This window comes from Kogia breviceps, chromosome 14, assembly GCF_026419965.1.
Source record: "Kogia breviceps isolate mKogBre1 chromosome 14, mKogBre1 haplotype 1, whole genome shotgun sequence".
NCBI lineage: Eukaryota > Metazoa > Chordata > Mammalia > Artiodactyla > Physeteridae > Kogia > Kogia breviceps.
The window spans coordinates 7,803,502-7,819,913 of record NC_081323.1 but is presented as its reverse complement, the minus strand read 5'-3'; positions in this window follow the sequence as shown (position 1 = coordinate 7,819,913).

Here is a 16,412-nt window from a genome sequence, read left to right as displayed (position 1 = left end):
AAGTTTTATATTTTATTTTAGTGCTTTGTAATTAACTGGGGTTTGTATTGATAATGATGTGGAAGTTAAGCAGCTGTGTGTTTAAAAAATAAGGCTTTTTTCCTTAAAGAGTACATTTACTCCCTTACTGCCCCTGCAAAAGATAACCGTTTGGGATTTAGAAGACCTAATTGTATTAACTTTCCAGCAGGTGGCACTGATATGCCAAAATACCAATGGAGGAATCATAATACCCAGCTGAGGATACTTCCAGGATTAAATGTCCATAGTTTTAGAGGAAATGTCATTTTTTTCACTTTCAAGGCTAAGCATTGCATATGTATTTTTTGGGTTAAACGTTTAGAAACAATTCAGGCTTAAGGGTAGAATATATAATTCTAAAATTCTTCAGGACTTAAAGGCAAACTTTTAAATTGCTGCAAATTTTCCCAAAGAGTGATATTCAAATTCTAGAAAATGACCCTTAGAAGGATTTTTTTTTTTTTTGCCGTATGCGGGCCTCTCACTGTTGTGGCCTCTCCCGTTGCGGAGCACAGGCTCCGGACGCGCAGGCCTAGCGGCCATGGCTCACGGGCTTAGTTGCTCCGCGGCACGTGGGATCTTCCCGGACCAGGGCACGAACCCGTGTCTCCTGCATCGGCAGGCGGACTCTCAACCACTGTGCCACCAGGGAAGCCCCTAGAAGGATATTTTTTCTTCTGTGCATTTGGTTAGAAGTGTGACACTGGGGAAATGTATTGTAGCAGGAAATAGATAACACCCTCAAATTAGAAAAGTTGGAGAAAATTTGAGCCAGGATTCCAAAGGTGGAGGGTAACCACTAGGAGTGTTTTGTACCCACAGAGGCGGGCTGGCGGGGAGGGAGCAGCCACCCGCTTCACTCTGGAACCCAGGGAAGGGCTGCCTTCATTTGAAGAGGGGCACAGCCAGCCAGGGACATCCCTGCAGTGATAGAGCCAGGGGACTGGACACCCTGACCTCATTCTCCCTCCAAAACCCAGCTGGTGTCCACCATTGGCCAAACCCATTGGGAATCCAGAGGTAGTCCATAGAAGTCGGTCTTTTGCAGGGCCCAGGGGGAGGTGAATGGATGGATCTGGAGGGCCAGTTGGAAGATCCAGCAGAGGCTCGCTAAAATTGAACCTTTTAGAAATGTTAGCGATGAAGGCTCATCTGACTTATGTGCCAGAAACTGAATTGTATAAACTGGCCAGGACTGAAAATTTTGTAACCACATTAGCGAATAAGCCTAATACAAAAAAACCCAAACATCTAATGGGGGGAGGGAGGGGGATACATTATTGCTAACTTTATACCTTTTTTTAAAAAGTGTACCTGTGAAGTAAACTTAATGAAGGACGTCAGAAATATTTGATTCCCATTTTAAATTCATTCCTAAAGTGTCCGTCAGCCTTTTCTTATTTTTATGAGTAAATTCATTGGGCTAAGGTGAAGGCTGTGAACTGAATGTACTGCATCTGATAAAATCCAGCCACGTAGAAGTTTTGATCTGGATTTGTCACCACTTTTTTTTTTTTTTTTTGGACAGTAATCCTGGTTTTTATATACAATTACTAGTTTTAGAAAGTGCAACTTTTTTTTTTTTTTTTGAAGCAACGTAGGCTAAACGAAAGATATTTGTAGAACAAAATTGACCATCAGGCTGCTAGCTTGCAAACTCAGGTGCACAATATGCTACGTCTTATCCAGGCATTGATAGGAAGTAAATAATAGATAATTTGCTCTGCAGTGCAGGTCTTAGGAGCTCGTGCTGCTGACTTTAGTTTTTAAATACTTCTCAAATCTGTCCATTTCTTTCTATCTCCACAACCACCACTAGGCTTATCCAAGCCTTAAGAGCTCTACTCAAAACCACGACTAATTAGGGGAGGGATGGGGAGTTGGAGGGTGTTGGGGAGGGATGCCATTTGATATATAGAGTTTTGACAGCTGGAGGCCAGGGGGAATTTCTCAAGGGCTTTGAATAGAAAGGTGGTATATATGATTAGAACAGTATTTTAGAATAATTTGGCAGTTGCTTGGTGGGTTTTACTACAAAGGGATGGAGGAAGGGATACCAGATGTTACTGCACTTTCTTTGGTGCATAGATCCAGTTGGCAGAGGAAAAGAAAGAAAAGTAAGCTAGGACTTGGAGAGAACGTGAGAGACATAGGTCTTGACAGTGATTGGAGAGATGAAGGTTCAGGAAGGAGGAGAAACCAAAGAGAACTTGGTTTTGAGCACAGGCCAAGTACAGCCTGCAATAGGTTTTCTTTGGCGCTTCTAGTTAAAAAAAAAAATTTTTTTTTAAGTGTCTTGCCACAATAAAATCAGGAGCTCTTAGCATAAATGCAGTTTGGGCAAACATTGGGACCACCTTTCCAGCGGGCATCCTCAGCAGCTCACCCATTGGACAGAGCGGCTCTCCAGTTCGCCCCGCCCACTCCCCTCATTTGCGTACGTGTCGGGCGCCCGCCCACGCTCGGCTTTGCTACACCCGGAAGCCTGTGCGACCCCCGGAAGCCCGTGGAGTGGTTAACGAAGGCACGAAAGTCGGAAGTGTCTGGTCTATCCAGAAGCCTGGGGGACCCCTGGAAGCCCGTGGAGTGGTTAACGAAGGCATGAAAGTCGGAAGTGTCTGGTCTATCCAGCAGGAAAGGGGAGAATGAGAGAAGAGCATGAGTTTGGCTTTGGACACTTGGAGTTGCTAGGACGCCAGCCTGTGCCGATGTAAACTTGGCTATTGGAAAGGTGGGTTGAAACTTCTTTTTCCCGGGGCTAAACCCGAGGTGCTGCTGCCTCGGGGTAGAGCTGCCCCTAGACGGCGGCAGAACGCTGAAGTTGGGAAGACAGGTGGGCCGAGGCCGAGGCCTACGGAGCCAGAGTGGGTTTGGGAACCCCTGCCTGCAGCGACCCGTCCTGGGGCCTGCGGAAGATGGCTGACCAGGCCCCGGCAGCAGCGTGCCGTCGGGGCTCAGAGGGGAACAGGCCTATAGGGTACAGGCGGGAGTCTGCGTTTGAGCCCCTACTTCCCAGATTCCACTTGAGCCTGGGGCTGTCTCCACTCCATGCAGGACTGGGGAGATATATTTTAGGACCATTTTCATCCTAGAGAAGTGCTTCTTAACGTTTCAAGTACACACACATCATTGGGGGATTTTGTTAAAACGCAGATTCTGGTTCAGTGGGTTCGCGCTGGTGCCTGGGACTCTGCATTTCTAATAAGCTTCCAGATTATTCTGATATTGATGGTTCGTGGGCCATACCTTGGGCAGCCCAGGTAGCTTGTCATGGAAGAGAAGAGGACTTAGGGAAAGAATGCAGGTGGGAGAAAAAGAACCATCAAAGGAGGCAGAGGCTGCAGTAGTGAGGGGGGTGTAGAATCTTGCACATCTTACAGATGAAAAGGTTTTCGCAGGACTAAACCCTGAAAAATCATTTTCTCCATTGGGCATGATGCTGAGGGAGATGATGGATAGAATAGTTGCCTTCAACAACTGTTTATAGAAACTGGGGGTGGAACCCAGTGTTTTAACAAGCCCTCCAGGTGATTGTGATTCAGCTAATGAACTATCCCGGCTCCAGTAATTCAGTCTGTTGGGTTGGGAGGGAGAAACCAAACACCAACTGAGAATTCTCAACGCACAGTTTCAGTGGGGAAAAGAGTAACAAGATACCGGAGCATCAAGGAAGACTGACCCATCCTGCTTAGGGGTGAGGGTAGCTAGCGGTGTCCTGTTGCTGGTGGTAAACAGATTATGAAAGATTAAGCAGTGGTGATTGAGATTTGGAGGCAGAAGTGAAAAGTATCTTTCCAAGAAAGTTAACAGTGGAAGGAAGGAGATGGACTATCATTTAATGCCGTTACTGTGTCGATGGAAGGACGTTTTTTTGGGCTTTGTTTTCGTTTTTAAGATCAGGGAATATATGAGTCCATGTAGGAGTAAATGGCAAGGAATCCAGGAGAGAAAATGATGGAAAAATCAAGGGACAAGAGATAAAGAAGCACAGCAGGGGGGTCCGTGTGAAGGAAAAGGATGACACGGCGCTTATATGAACAGTAAACCGGAAAAACGCACAATTCAGTTTACATTTTATAAAAGCTCTTCCTTGAGGAATAAATGATAGAAAAAAAGATTCAGAATAGTGATTAATTCTGGAGGGGGAAGAAGATATGACTGGGGAGGCAAAGACAGGAGGCTGGGTCGTGGCTACATAGCTGTTTACTTTCAATATGTTATATTCAGTGTGAATCCTTCATGCTAACATGAAATCACTCACAATAACGTGTTTATAAAACTGTTAGTTATAGCACAAATCGGAAAGAAGTGTGTGTTGTGAGGTTGTTACTGATATTTAACTGCATCACTTTTTTTGTGTCACTTGACATAAAACTGAGTATTGTTAATTCTCCATTTTTAAAGGTAGAAAACCAGTAACAACGAAAACCACAATTCTTTATTAAAGATTAGATACGCACAGATACACAGACACACACATGTGCACATGCACATACACCCGTACTGAGCAGAACTTGAAATTTGGTTTAAAGATTTGGTATAAAAATTTTGGAGGACAGTAATTAGGGCTTGTTTGTTTGTAGGTGTTTCTCAGTAACTAGTTCTCTTGTAGAGCCTGCATTCTGATGCCTGAGATTAATTCTAACGATACTAAGAACGAGCATTGAGGGCTTATATGCTGGCAGTGTTCTGAATGCTTTGTTATGTATTAATTCCTTTCTCATGATAACTCTTTGGAATAGATTCTATTACTACCCCTCATGGTACAGGTGTGGTAAAAGGTTTATAGAGGATAAGCAATTTGCCCCAAGTCTTACAGCTTAGGTAGCAAATGGGCTGTTAATGAATGCATAGACTGTACTGCTGGGACCTCTTTGGTGATTTTGTGTTTTTTTACTGATGAAAAAGACTTTCAGATAGCTTCTCAAATGTTCATGTAAATGTATATGTGTATGTATGTATAAAATATAAACATAACATTAAAAGAAGAGGGAAAAGAAAGAATGGAAATGAGTGAGAAAGAGAAAAATAAATAAATTGGCCCAGAATCTGCATGTTAGATTAACATGCTCTGAGCTTCTGGCAGCAAAGGCAAAGAAAGAAAAATGATGAGTAAATACCACGTTAGAAAGAGTGATACATACCAGTATCTCAGGAGAAAGGAAAACAACGTTTTTCAAAGGATTAAACCCCGAAAAAAACATTTCCCCTGTTGGTCATTGACTTCGAGCAGTGGAGTAGATGTTAACTTCAACACCTGCTTCAGAAGAAATGCAGGAGCAGAATTCACACGGCCAATTCTTGTAGCAACTTAATAGTTAACCTCAATCGAGTGGAGGGAAATCAGAGAGACGCTGATGATAACCAGGCAGCATCCATAGGCAGGTCTGAGCACTTTATCTATGTTCACTTAGTCCTCACAACCCTATAAGGGACAGGCTTTTATTATCACCGGCTCCGTTTTACAGACGCCAAAAAGGAGGCCCAGAGAAATTAAGTGCCCTGCTCAAGGCCCCACAGTTTTTAGTAGGGGAGCCAAGACTCAAGTCCAGGCAGTGGGGCTTCAATCTGTGCACCTAAACACTTGATTGCAATACTGATTTGCAAGTGTAGAATCTTCCAGCAATCCCTCTAGATCCAAGGACAGCCCATAGGTAAGTTCAAATTCAGAATTTCCCCTAGAAATGGGTAGGAATTAGAGAGCAGAGTAGTGATGGCCTTGGTGTATGAGCCATCGTAAAAGACCCATTTCAGTGGGAACCCATTTCAGTGCAGTCCTGTAAGGTGAAGGAAGGGCTCTGGTTATGCCCGTAGAACATCTGGAATCATGGGGAAGGGTCATTTCTGTTGGGAAAGGACAGTGAATGCTAGTCATAATTTTGTAACAATATGTCTAACATTCACAATCGTATCGCAGTTTTGCGGTAACGTTGGAATTGCTGGTAGAGTTTGTCTGGTAGATGTCAACAAAACCCATGAGGGCACAGATGTAGATGAGCAGATGTCCTAGGAAATGGAATTAACTCCTCCTCAGGATGTGACTGCAGTGGAAAACAATTGGCAGTGGAAAACTTGGATTTAATGAATAATCTACTAATTATTATCTTAAACCATTTGGCTCAGTCTTATGAAGTCCCAATTGCAGTAGCTGGCAGTGGCAAAAGAACTATAATTAAACCAGCCCCTGAATATGATGAAACTTGTGTGCAAGCCGACTCTTGATTTGGTCCACAGCTCCATGGTGGCCTCTACCACCTCGGTCCAGTGGCCATGATCGCTCATGTGGGCTATTGCTCATTTCTTCCAATGAGTCTCCCTGACTCTGTCCTTCTTGACACACTCCCTTCTATTCTTTTTTTTTTTTTTTACCCAGTAGCCAGATCCATTTTTTAAGACTACAAATCTGATTCCCCTCCCCTCAAAAAAATAAAAAACTCCTCTTCTCAGTAGGAATCATAGAAAAGAAAACACGTCACCTGGCCTGCTTAGTGTGAGCCCTGCCTGCCTCTCCGTTGCCCCTCACCTCTGCACCAGCCACACTGGCCTCGTGCCAGTCCCCCAGGCTTGTTGCTCTCCCTTCGGTCTTGGGACTCGTACCTTCGCCAGATCTAATCCCCCCAGTTACCTTCACAGCCCACGTGCCTCTCCTTTGCAGCACGTGTGGCTAAAACACTGATAGTTATCTGTGCAAATCGTTGGTATGTCTTCCTCATTAGATGAAGTCAGGGGCCATTTTGATCTTGTGCTCCCTCTTGTATTCTCAGCCCGACCCACCACGCAGTCTGGCACACCCTAGTGCTCCATCTTTATTATGGGCCGGCAGTTCCACTCCTTGGTAGGGATCCAGTAGACATGAGAGTTTGTGTCCATCAAAAGGCATATACAGAAATGCTCATAGTGACTTTATTCTTAATAGCCAAAACCTGGAAACAACCCAATTTCCATCGACAGGAAAATGGAGACATAAACTGTGGTCCACTCATAAAATGAAATACTACACAACAATAAAAAAGAACACATTAGAGTGACATGCAAGAAAACTGATGAATCTCACAGACATAATGTTGAGTGAAAGAAGCCAGACACGAAAGAGTATGTTGTATATGATTCCATGGATAGGAAGTTTAGCAATGGTGGAGGGTAGGGGAAGGTCCCCTTTTAGAGAAGGCTAATAATAAGCACCACTTAGGGAGCATTTACTAAACCACAGGCACCCGATAGAGCCCTTGACATGCCTTAACTAACACGCCCTCCGCAAACCCTGTGACATTGATTCTTTTATGATCCCCACTTGTCAGATGAGGAAAGCTCTGGGAGGAGGGACACCTTGCTGAGACCACACTGCTGGTAAGCACAGCGCTGAGTCCACTGCTGTTCCACGTGATCTTGTTCTGTCCTGACACTTATATTCGCTGCTGCACAAGAACCGTTGCCTGGGGCTGCTAGGCCAAAAGATTGCATGAGATAGCAAACGCCAAGCATTCCCCAACAGGCCTGGGACAGGGTAAGGACTCAATAAATAGTGCCTATTATGATTTGTCCTATGAAAAAATGGAGGCTCAGAGTGGTTTGCTCAAGGCCATATGACTAAGTAACGTTGCATTTGTACCGTTTTGACCATGAATTCTATTGTGTGGATTGATTCTAAGTGACGTCCACACTTACCCTGAATGCAGCACCATATAGTGATTTTCATGGTCGCTGAGCACTTTTGCCTTCCTGAACCTTTTCCTCCATAAGACATATTGAAAAGTATATTTTATGACTGCCTTGGCATAAAGACAAATGTAACTCAAACTGGTTTAGTACATTCAGTATTTTTTTTTTAATTTTAAAAGAAATGAAAATGTTTTCGTGGGCTCCTAAGTTACTGTGTGGGCCCCAGGCATTATGTCCACTGGGCCTAATGGAGAAGGGGGCTCTGTTGAATGCAGATGGGATTGTCAGGTGCCAGTGATGAAGATGGTGGGTTTCTCTGGGGGAGTGAGGGAGAAAAATGCACTTGAAGGTAGAATTCTTTTTTGATGGGAAGAGATTCTACTTCTTTTTTTAAATTGCCATGGTTACTGTAAAATATTCAGCTATCAGCATGACATGACATTTCAGTTCAAATGATAGTGAAGACTTTTTGATGTAATAAAAAAGCAGAAAACAATCTAGAAAAAAAAAGAGACCGCCATTCACAGAAATGGTGTTTTGTATCATTTTATCAGATTTGGAATGGGGTGGGGAGGAGGAATTGATGAAATGCTATAAAACACTAGCGTTTAAATAGGCCTTGATGTAAATAATGAATCATGCTTTCAGCCTTTCAAAGTATATGATGCTAGTTTCAGGTTAAATAATAGTTTATTGGAGCCAATATAAATATGTAGGGACTGACAGCATCAAGTATCACATAGAATACAGGTTTCCCTGAAGTTTTAAATTACCTATTTGCCTTGAGTCTGGACCATTCTAGAAGGCCTTTGAAAAACCATGGAAGGAAAAAAAAAATCCCTCAAGCAACTTAGATGGTATTTGTCCATGGAATTTGAATTGCTCTTAACTAGTAACTGGTGTTTGTAACATTTTATGGAGGTCTTTAAAAAGAAACAAACACAGGAATGTGGGAACTAAAGTAAGGCACTGCACAAGTTCTAAATTTTACACAACAGGGTGCTTACACATCTTTATTCTGTGCGCTTAATGACGGCTGTGTGCCCCGCAGGACAAGGGGTAAGTGTAAAATATGGGTTAATTTCCGCGTTATGGCTGCTATTAACACAAAACCAAGACAGCACAAAGACAATAAGGTACTCTTCTGTCAAGAGTGGCAGGTGTAATTGCTCTAAGGACCAAGTAATGTGAGAACAGATGAAGGTGAGACCGGGAGGAAAGCCATTGTGAAGGCAGAGAAAATTGGTTAAGCCATCACGCAATTATCTGATGGCTTTGCTCCTCATCATGGTGAATGAGATAATCTTACCCCGAACCAAGGTGTGTTCAGACCAGAAATGCTAGGCCTGGGTCTAACCCAGATGTCTCCCTCCCATGGAGCTCCCAAAAATGAACAAAGCAGGCTGGGCGAGGAGTAGTTGCCCTGGTTAGACGTGGCAGTGAGTGCTCCCTAGTTCACCACAGTTTATTGTCTCCTCAATGGTCAAGTCCCCGAGGCTTTTTTGGAAGATGGATCTCTAGTCATCTTTCGTTTTAGGCTAACATTGTAGTTGTTAGAACACTTGGGAGGTGGGGAGGTGTCAGTGACAGCCAGGGGCGTGCCCCATGTCAAGGAAGAAATGACCCTTGGCTTCAGCCAGCAGTTGTCATGTTGGAATTTGGACAAGAGTTGCTGAGGCTTCGGTTTGTCCAAAAAAAAGCCAGAAATTGAATTTCTTTCCGTTTGAAGTCTTCCAATTTTAAATGTTTCCAAATCATTCACAAATTTAAAATCTGTTAAGAACAGAACCATGAGGCACAGACAGCAAACATCTGCAAACCCCAGTGCACAGACCACCAACTTGTAGCCAGTTCATAGGGGCATGGAAACATGAGTCAGCAGGGCTCTGTGAGGCTGACAAAAGCCCTTTAACTGATGGTAGAAAAGAAAATCTCATCTTTTCCTTTGGAGCTTTACACTCCCGACTTTGGACACTTCAACAATGTGTTCCCTTTCTTCAACCTGAAGAAAAAGTTAGTAAGTATATATGGCAGGGATTTTTTTTGACAACATCACTAAGTTGTCTAAATGTGGTTTTAGTTTCTGTCTTAGTTTCTGTGATGGGTTAAAAGAGATTTCAATACATTGCTCAAAAAATGATATTTCTTCAGTAGATGAAAAAGCAGTAGCAGACAGAGTTGTTGTTTTTGGTTTTTTTTAAAAAAATAACGGTCAAGAAAACATCTAAACAATCTTGAATACCACCGGAGAGCGTTCACCAGTAAGTCAATAAAGCAAAAGGGTTATTAATCTCAAGACAGATGCTGTTGTGATCACAGAAAAACCATCTGCCATACACCATTTTTTTAATTGACACTTCAGGGTAAACTAATAAAACTCTCCATTTCAATTAAGTTTTGGAAACTCATGTGCCCTCTTTCTCAAACGCTGCAAACGGGCATAAAACTGCAGCAGCCACTTTTTTTTTTTCTCCAATCTCCTCTTGCCTTAGGCCGTAGAGCCAATGACACTTTCTAGCGTTTCCTTCACCGCAGTCCTTGACACAGGAGTCCATGAGATGTGATGTTAACAGAAGGGGGAAAGGTTAAAACCTTTTTTTATTTTTGCAGGTGAGCTTGTAGAGCTATTTTGAAATTAAATGTGGCTTTAAAGTGTGCTTTCTGTTTCTTTTCAAGACCTCCTAGAATCATAGGTTGAGCTGGAAGGGATCTTGGGGAGTTTTAATACGGCTTTAATGGAGAGGAGAATCAAGGTGCAGAGCAGCTGACTCAGTCAGGGTCAAAGAGCAAAACAGAATCCATTTCAATTTCATGTCTGTGGTAGGCAGCCTTCTAAATCGACTCCCAGTGACCCCTGCCTCTTGGTATTCATGTTTTTGTGTAATCCTCTCTTTTTGAATGTTGGCTGGACCCAGTGCCATTCTTCTAATGAATAGAGTATGCCAGAAGTGATAGGATGTCACCTTTGTGTAGGCTACAAAAGACTGTGGCTACCATCTTGCTTTCCCTCTTTCTCACTGGTTCTCTCTCTGTCTCTGTCTCTCTTTCTCTCTCTGGCTCTTCTCACATGCTTGCTCTGATAAAGCCAGCTGTAGCTGGGCAAAGGACTGAGGGAGGCCACTGACCAACAACCAGTCAAGAACCGAGGGCCACAGGCCCATAGCCCTTGAGGGACTAAATCCCACTAACGTGAGTGGACCTAGAATTGGATCCTTCAGATGAGACCACATCCTCACCAACACCTTGGTTGCAGCCTCATGAGAGATCCTGAGCCAGGCACACAGCTAAGCGATGACTCCCTGATTCATAGAAACTGAGAGGTGATCTCTGTGTGCTATTTTCAGCTGCTCAGTTTTGGGGAAATTTGTTACACAGCAATAGATAACTAATACAATGTCCCAGGACTCTTGACTTTTAGGCCACAGTTCTTAGTCCAGTTGGCTGCCTTTCTTTATATTCTCTGTGTATATTTTTTCAATTATTTTGTCCACATCCTATCATAGGTCACTGGCAGGACTCTGTACTGGGCAATGTCCGAAAAACAAAGATGAGAGTATCAGAGTCCTTATTCTCACAGAATTTTGCTTCAGTAATAAGAACCACATTTTTAAATGGCCGTCTTGGTGGGAAACAAAAAGACTTCTGTAAGGACCAATAAAGACCAGTTTCTTTGTTGGGAAAATGAATATAACGATGCCTACGTTGTTGGACTGTTGTAAGAAACAAGAAAAGTTAGCAGAAGTAGTGGTTTATGTGTGCCAAGCATTGCACGAAGCACATTGTGGACTTAGTCCTCACAACTTGATGATGCAGGCAGTAGCATTAGTCCCATTTTCACAGACAAGGAACCTGAGGCGCAGAGATGTTACACAAGGTCACACTGGTAAAAATCGGCAGAAAAATGATTCACGTCACGGGTGTTTGGGTTCTCGAGTCTGCATTTTAACTATTCTCCTGTTCCTAGAGAAATGAAGAATAATGGAATTACATATGTAAAATGCTTAGCACAGTATATGATGTTTTTAAGTGCTCAGTATGTGTTTGCTATGGTGATGATAATGATGATGATGATTATCAAAGATACGCTTCTGTTGCTGCATTAGCTGGCAGCAGCAGATCCTGTATCTAACAAAGATTTTATGAGTTTTTGATGAAAGCTGACCCGAAGCACTCAAATCCTTTATTAGGATGTCTGTCAAGTGAAGGAAGTGAATATTTTTTAAATGTTTGTACCTGAAGGTATTAGGATACTTTTCTGTTGACTATGATATTAAAAAAATGCAAAACAAATAACTGGCCCCAAATTTCTCCTCTAACTGGTTTCAGCTGAAAAGGAAACTTATCGGTGTGTAATAACTGAGCATTCAGAGGCAGGATTGGCTGCAGGCAGGCTGGGTTCGGGGCTCACACAGTGTCACTTGGATTTCTTCCCGATGCCGTCTTCTGTGCTGGCTTTATTCTAAGGCTCCAGGCAGTGGTGCCCAGTATCTCCGATACATGCTCTTCTGTCATCACAGAGAGATGACCTCAGTGGCTCTGTCTTCATATCTTTACAGGCTTAAGCCACTGGGGAGAATAAAAGCCTTCTTGGTGGCACTCACGAAAAACAGAGATTCACTCTGGACCAGCTTAGGTCACATGCCCGTCTCTGACCCGAGTCAGGGAGACATGGTGGTTTGATGGGTTGAGGCCTAGGCCACGTGCTTTGTGCTAGAGCTGCAGGTGAAGCCACATCCAGGTCCATGAACTGAGAACAAGAAGGGGAATACTATCCAAAGATGTGGGAATTTTTTTTTTCTTCCAAGTGACTTTATTATTTTATTTTATTATTTTTTTAAAAAAAATTATTTACTTTTTACAGTAGGTCCTTGTTGGTTATCTATTTCAAATATAGCAGTGTGTACATGTCAATCCCAAACTCTCAATCTATCCCTCCTCCCCACTCTTCCCGGCTGGTAACCAGAAGTTCATTTTCTAAGTCTGTGAGTCTGTTTCTGTTTTGTAAATAAGTTCATTTGTATCATTTTTTTTAGATTCCTCATATAAGTGATATCATATGATATTTGTCTTTCTCTGTCTGACTTACTTCACTTAGTGTGTTAATCTCCAGGTCCACCCATGTTGCTGCAGATGGCATTATTTCATTCTTTTTTATGGCTGAGTAATATTCCACTGTACAAATGTACCACATCTTTATCCATTTATCTGTTGATGGGCATTTAGGTTGCTTCCATGTTTTGGCTATTGTAAATAGTGCTGCAATTAACATTGGGGTGCATGTATGCTTTTGAACCATGTTTTTCTTCAGATATATGCCCAGTAGTGGGATTGCTGGATCATATGGTAGCTCTATTTTTAGTTTTTTAAGCAACCTCCATACTGTTCTCCATGGTGGTGTACCAATTTACATTCCCACCAACAATGTAGGAGGGTTCCCTTTTATCCACACCCTCTCCAGCATTTATTGCTTGTAGATATTTTGATGATGGCCATTCTGACTGGTGTGTGGTGATACCTTATTGTAGTTTTGATTTGCATTTCTCTAATAATTAGCGATGTTGAGCATCTTTTCATGTGCCTCTTGGCCATCTGTATGGCCAAAGAAGTGGCAGTGGATATCAGGGAGGCCGATGAAGGATGCTCACTTCAAAGTGGTGAAGCCTTGAAATGTCTACAAATTCCATAACCAGTCCATTTAATTAATTTATTTTAATCCATTTTAGAGAGTAAATAGATGAGCCTTGCATCATTTTCATCCTTCCTTTGGTTCTGTGTACTCTCTTTCGAACATGGTTTTCAATAGTCAGCTTTCTTATACAACTCTACATTCACAGTAAGTTATTGTAGCAAATCTTTTCTTAAATATACCTGCAAAATAAGAATTGACTGATTTTTCTGGAAATGTGCCCAGTGCAGACATGTAGACCTTATAATTACCCCTTAGTTTTCTTGTTTAACCTTTTCAAGTGTCTTACAGCTTTCTCTCCTTCTGTATTTATATCTCTTTGAAAGGAGAGAAAAATGAGATGAATTCTTGGCCTCAGAAGGAAGTGAGTACCTAACAAAATTGCATCCCTTTGGAAACCAACTCAGTGGATAACCACACTTTGACGTATTCGTAGTTGAATCCTTTGTACGGTTGACCGTCTTGGATATCGTATAAGGGATTCCGTTGCATCTTGCATTAGTTATCTGTGGCTGTGTAACAAATTGCACCGAGACGTAGAGGCTGGAAACAGCAAACATCGATTGTCTCACAGTTGCTGAAGGTCGGGAATCTGGGTGCAGCTCAGTTGTGTGCCTCTGGCTTAGAGTCTCCCACAAGACTGTGACCAAGGCATCTGCCAGGGGTAAAGTCATCACGGGGCTCCATGGGGGATGGGCCTGCTCCCAGACTCACTGACACATGGCTGTTGTCAGGCCTCAGAAGGCCTCCTCCATGCTCACTTCCATGGCCCCTGAACTGGTGTGCCTCTCAACATGGCACTTGGCTTCTCCCAGGGCAAACAGTGCAAGAGAGAGTGAGAGAGAGTGCCTGGTATAGAAGACACAGGTTTTTGTAACCTAATCTCAGAAATGACCTCCCATCACTGCTGCCATTTTGTGTTCCTGAGAAGCAAGTCAGTGAGTCCAGCTCACGCTCAAGGGGAACAGATTTGTGGGGAGAAATACTGGGAAACCAGAAGGTAGGCTCCCTGGGGACCATCTCAGAATGCTGCCCATTCACCTCTCTGTAAGAGGACCGTGTTATAGCACAGTTTAATCTCAAAGGTAACGAAAGAATCTGGCTTATAAGGTGAGTACTTTTTTTTTTTTGCGGAACGCGGGCCTCTCACTGCCGTGGCCTCTCCCGTTGCGGAGCACAGGCTCTGAACGTGCAGGCTCAGCGGCCATGGCTCACGGGCCCAGGCGCTCCGCGGCATGTGGGATCTTCCCGGACCGGGGCACGAACCCGTGTCCCCTGCATCGGCAGGCAGACTCTCAACCACTGCGCCACCAGGGAAGCCCTAAGGTAAGTACTTTTATAAAATTCCAGTTGACTGTGTGAGCATTTATTTTTCAAAATGGAATTGACATTTTTCTGTCTGGTGCACCATATTGACCCAGTTTGAGTTAAAAAAAAAAAAGGACTAGCTGAATTATTGATTTCCTTTGAAAAGACTTTTTAGTATTTGGTGACTTCTAGTTATACTTCGGGAGTAGAAAAAAAGAGACAACTGTGGATTCACCTACTGAAGAAATGGCTTTCAATTTCATAAGATTCACATTATAGCTTTGTATAAATAAGGTATCTTGAAGGCAAACTGCAAGGAAGCAACTTGGAAATGTCTGAACAAATTAACAAAGGCTGTACAATTTGAGAAAAACTTGTGTTTCGTGTTATAGAAGGTGGGGTTATAGAGATGAAAATGCTGTATAAATGGGTTAACACATGGCAACTGTACCATTTTTCACTTTGGCATATTAACATGCTTTTGATTATATTCAAAGTCTGACTTTTCTAGGAAAGGAAGGAGTAAGAGCAGCTAGAAAGTTATTCATTCTTATTTATGCTTAGGAGTCAAAGAAAGTGTGTTTCTCTTTCTAAAAATGTGTGTGTGTGTGTGTGTGTGCTCATGTGTGCGTGTGTGCACTTTCCTTTTGATTGCGGTTACTTACAAGGCACATGGAAATAATGGAATTAAATTTCCTCCTTTTCTTAAGCTATAAACCTTTATAAAGGTTGCTGTAAATGTCATAACTACTTTGTTTCCTGAAAAGTAATTTTCCTGTCAGTCTGATCAGCTCCTCGGAGATACCATATTATTAGTCTGTGATGATTTCTTTAAAGTGCATCAAAGTATATGCTTCAGTGTACTTTTATCATTTCACTGCCTTACAGTGAATTTTTCACTAACTTCAAGACTTGTTTCTAAGTCAGTAATTATTCATAAAGATGGCAAAATTGCTTTATTTTATCCTCCAAATGCAATGCATTAAAGCTTAAGGAAAACCTTAACAGAGCTTAAAATGCCAAAAAGAACTGAGGAAATGGAAAGTCATCCCCAGCTAAAATGTGAATTTAAAAGAAGAAGGAACAGGTTGGGGAGGGGGATGAGGAGAAGTGGGGGGAGAAGGAGGAGGAGGAGACAGACTGTGCTTAGAAATGGTGATGTGATGAGACATGTAAGGAAGTCGGAAGGAGGAAAAGGTAAAAAGAAGCTATGGTTGAACATTGATCAATAATTGAGCATTATCATCAATGTTCACAAGGTACATTCGCAAACAATCCCAGAAGAAAGGTCAGGAAGGCAACAGGGATTGTCATGCTCTTAAAACAAAGCATCTAAACCATCACTTTCTTCAGCACGTCTCTGATGTCAGGAAGAATACTCCCTAAGAAGGAGAGATGATGTGAGGAAGAAAAATCTAATGTTTTTAGCTGTCCATCAAGAACTAATAGACTCCAGCTCACAAAATGCAATCGTATTTTATTATATTTTCTAGTTATTCAACGTTCAACTATAACAATCTTTTTTTTTTTCCCTTTGCGGTACGCGGACCTCTCACTGCCGTGGCCTCCCCCGTTGTGGAGCACAGGCTCTGGACGCGCAGGCTCAGCGGCCATGGCTCGCGGGCCCAGCCGCTCCGCAGCACGTGGGATCTTCCCAGACCGGGGCAGGAACCCGTGTCCCCTGCATCGGCAGGCGGACTCTCAACCACTGCGCCACCAGGGAAGCCCTATAACAGTC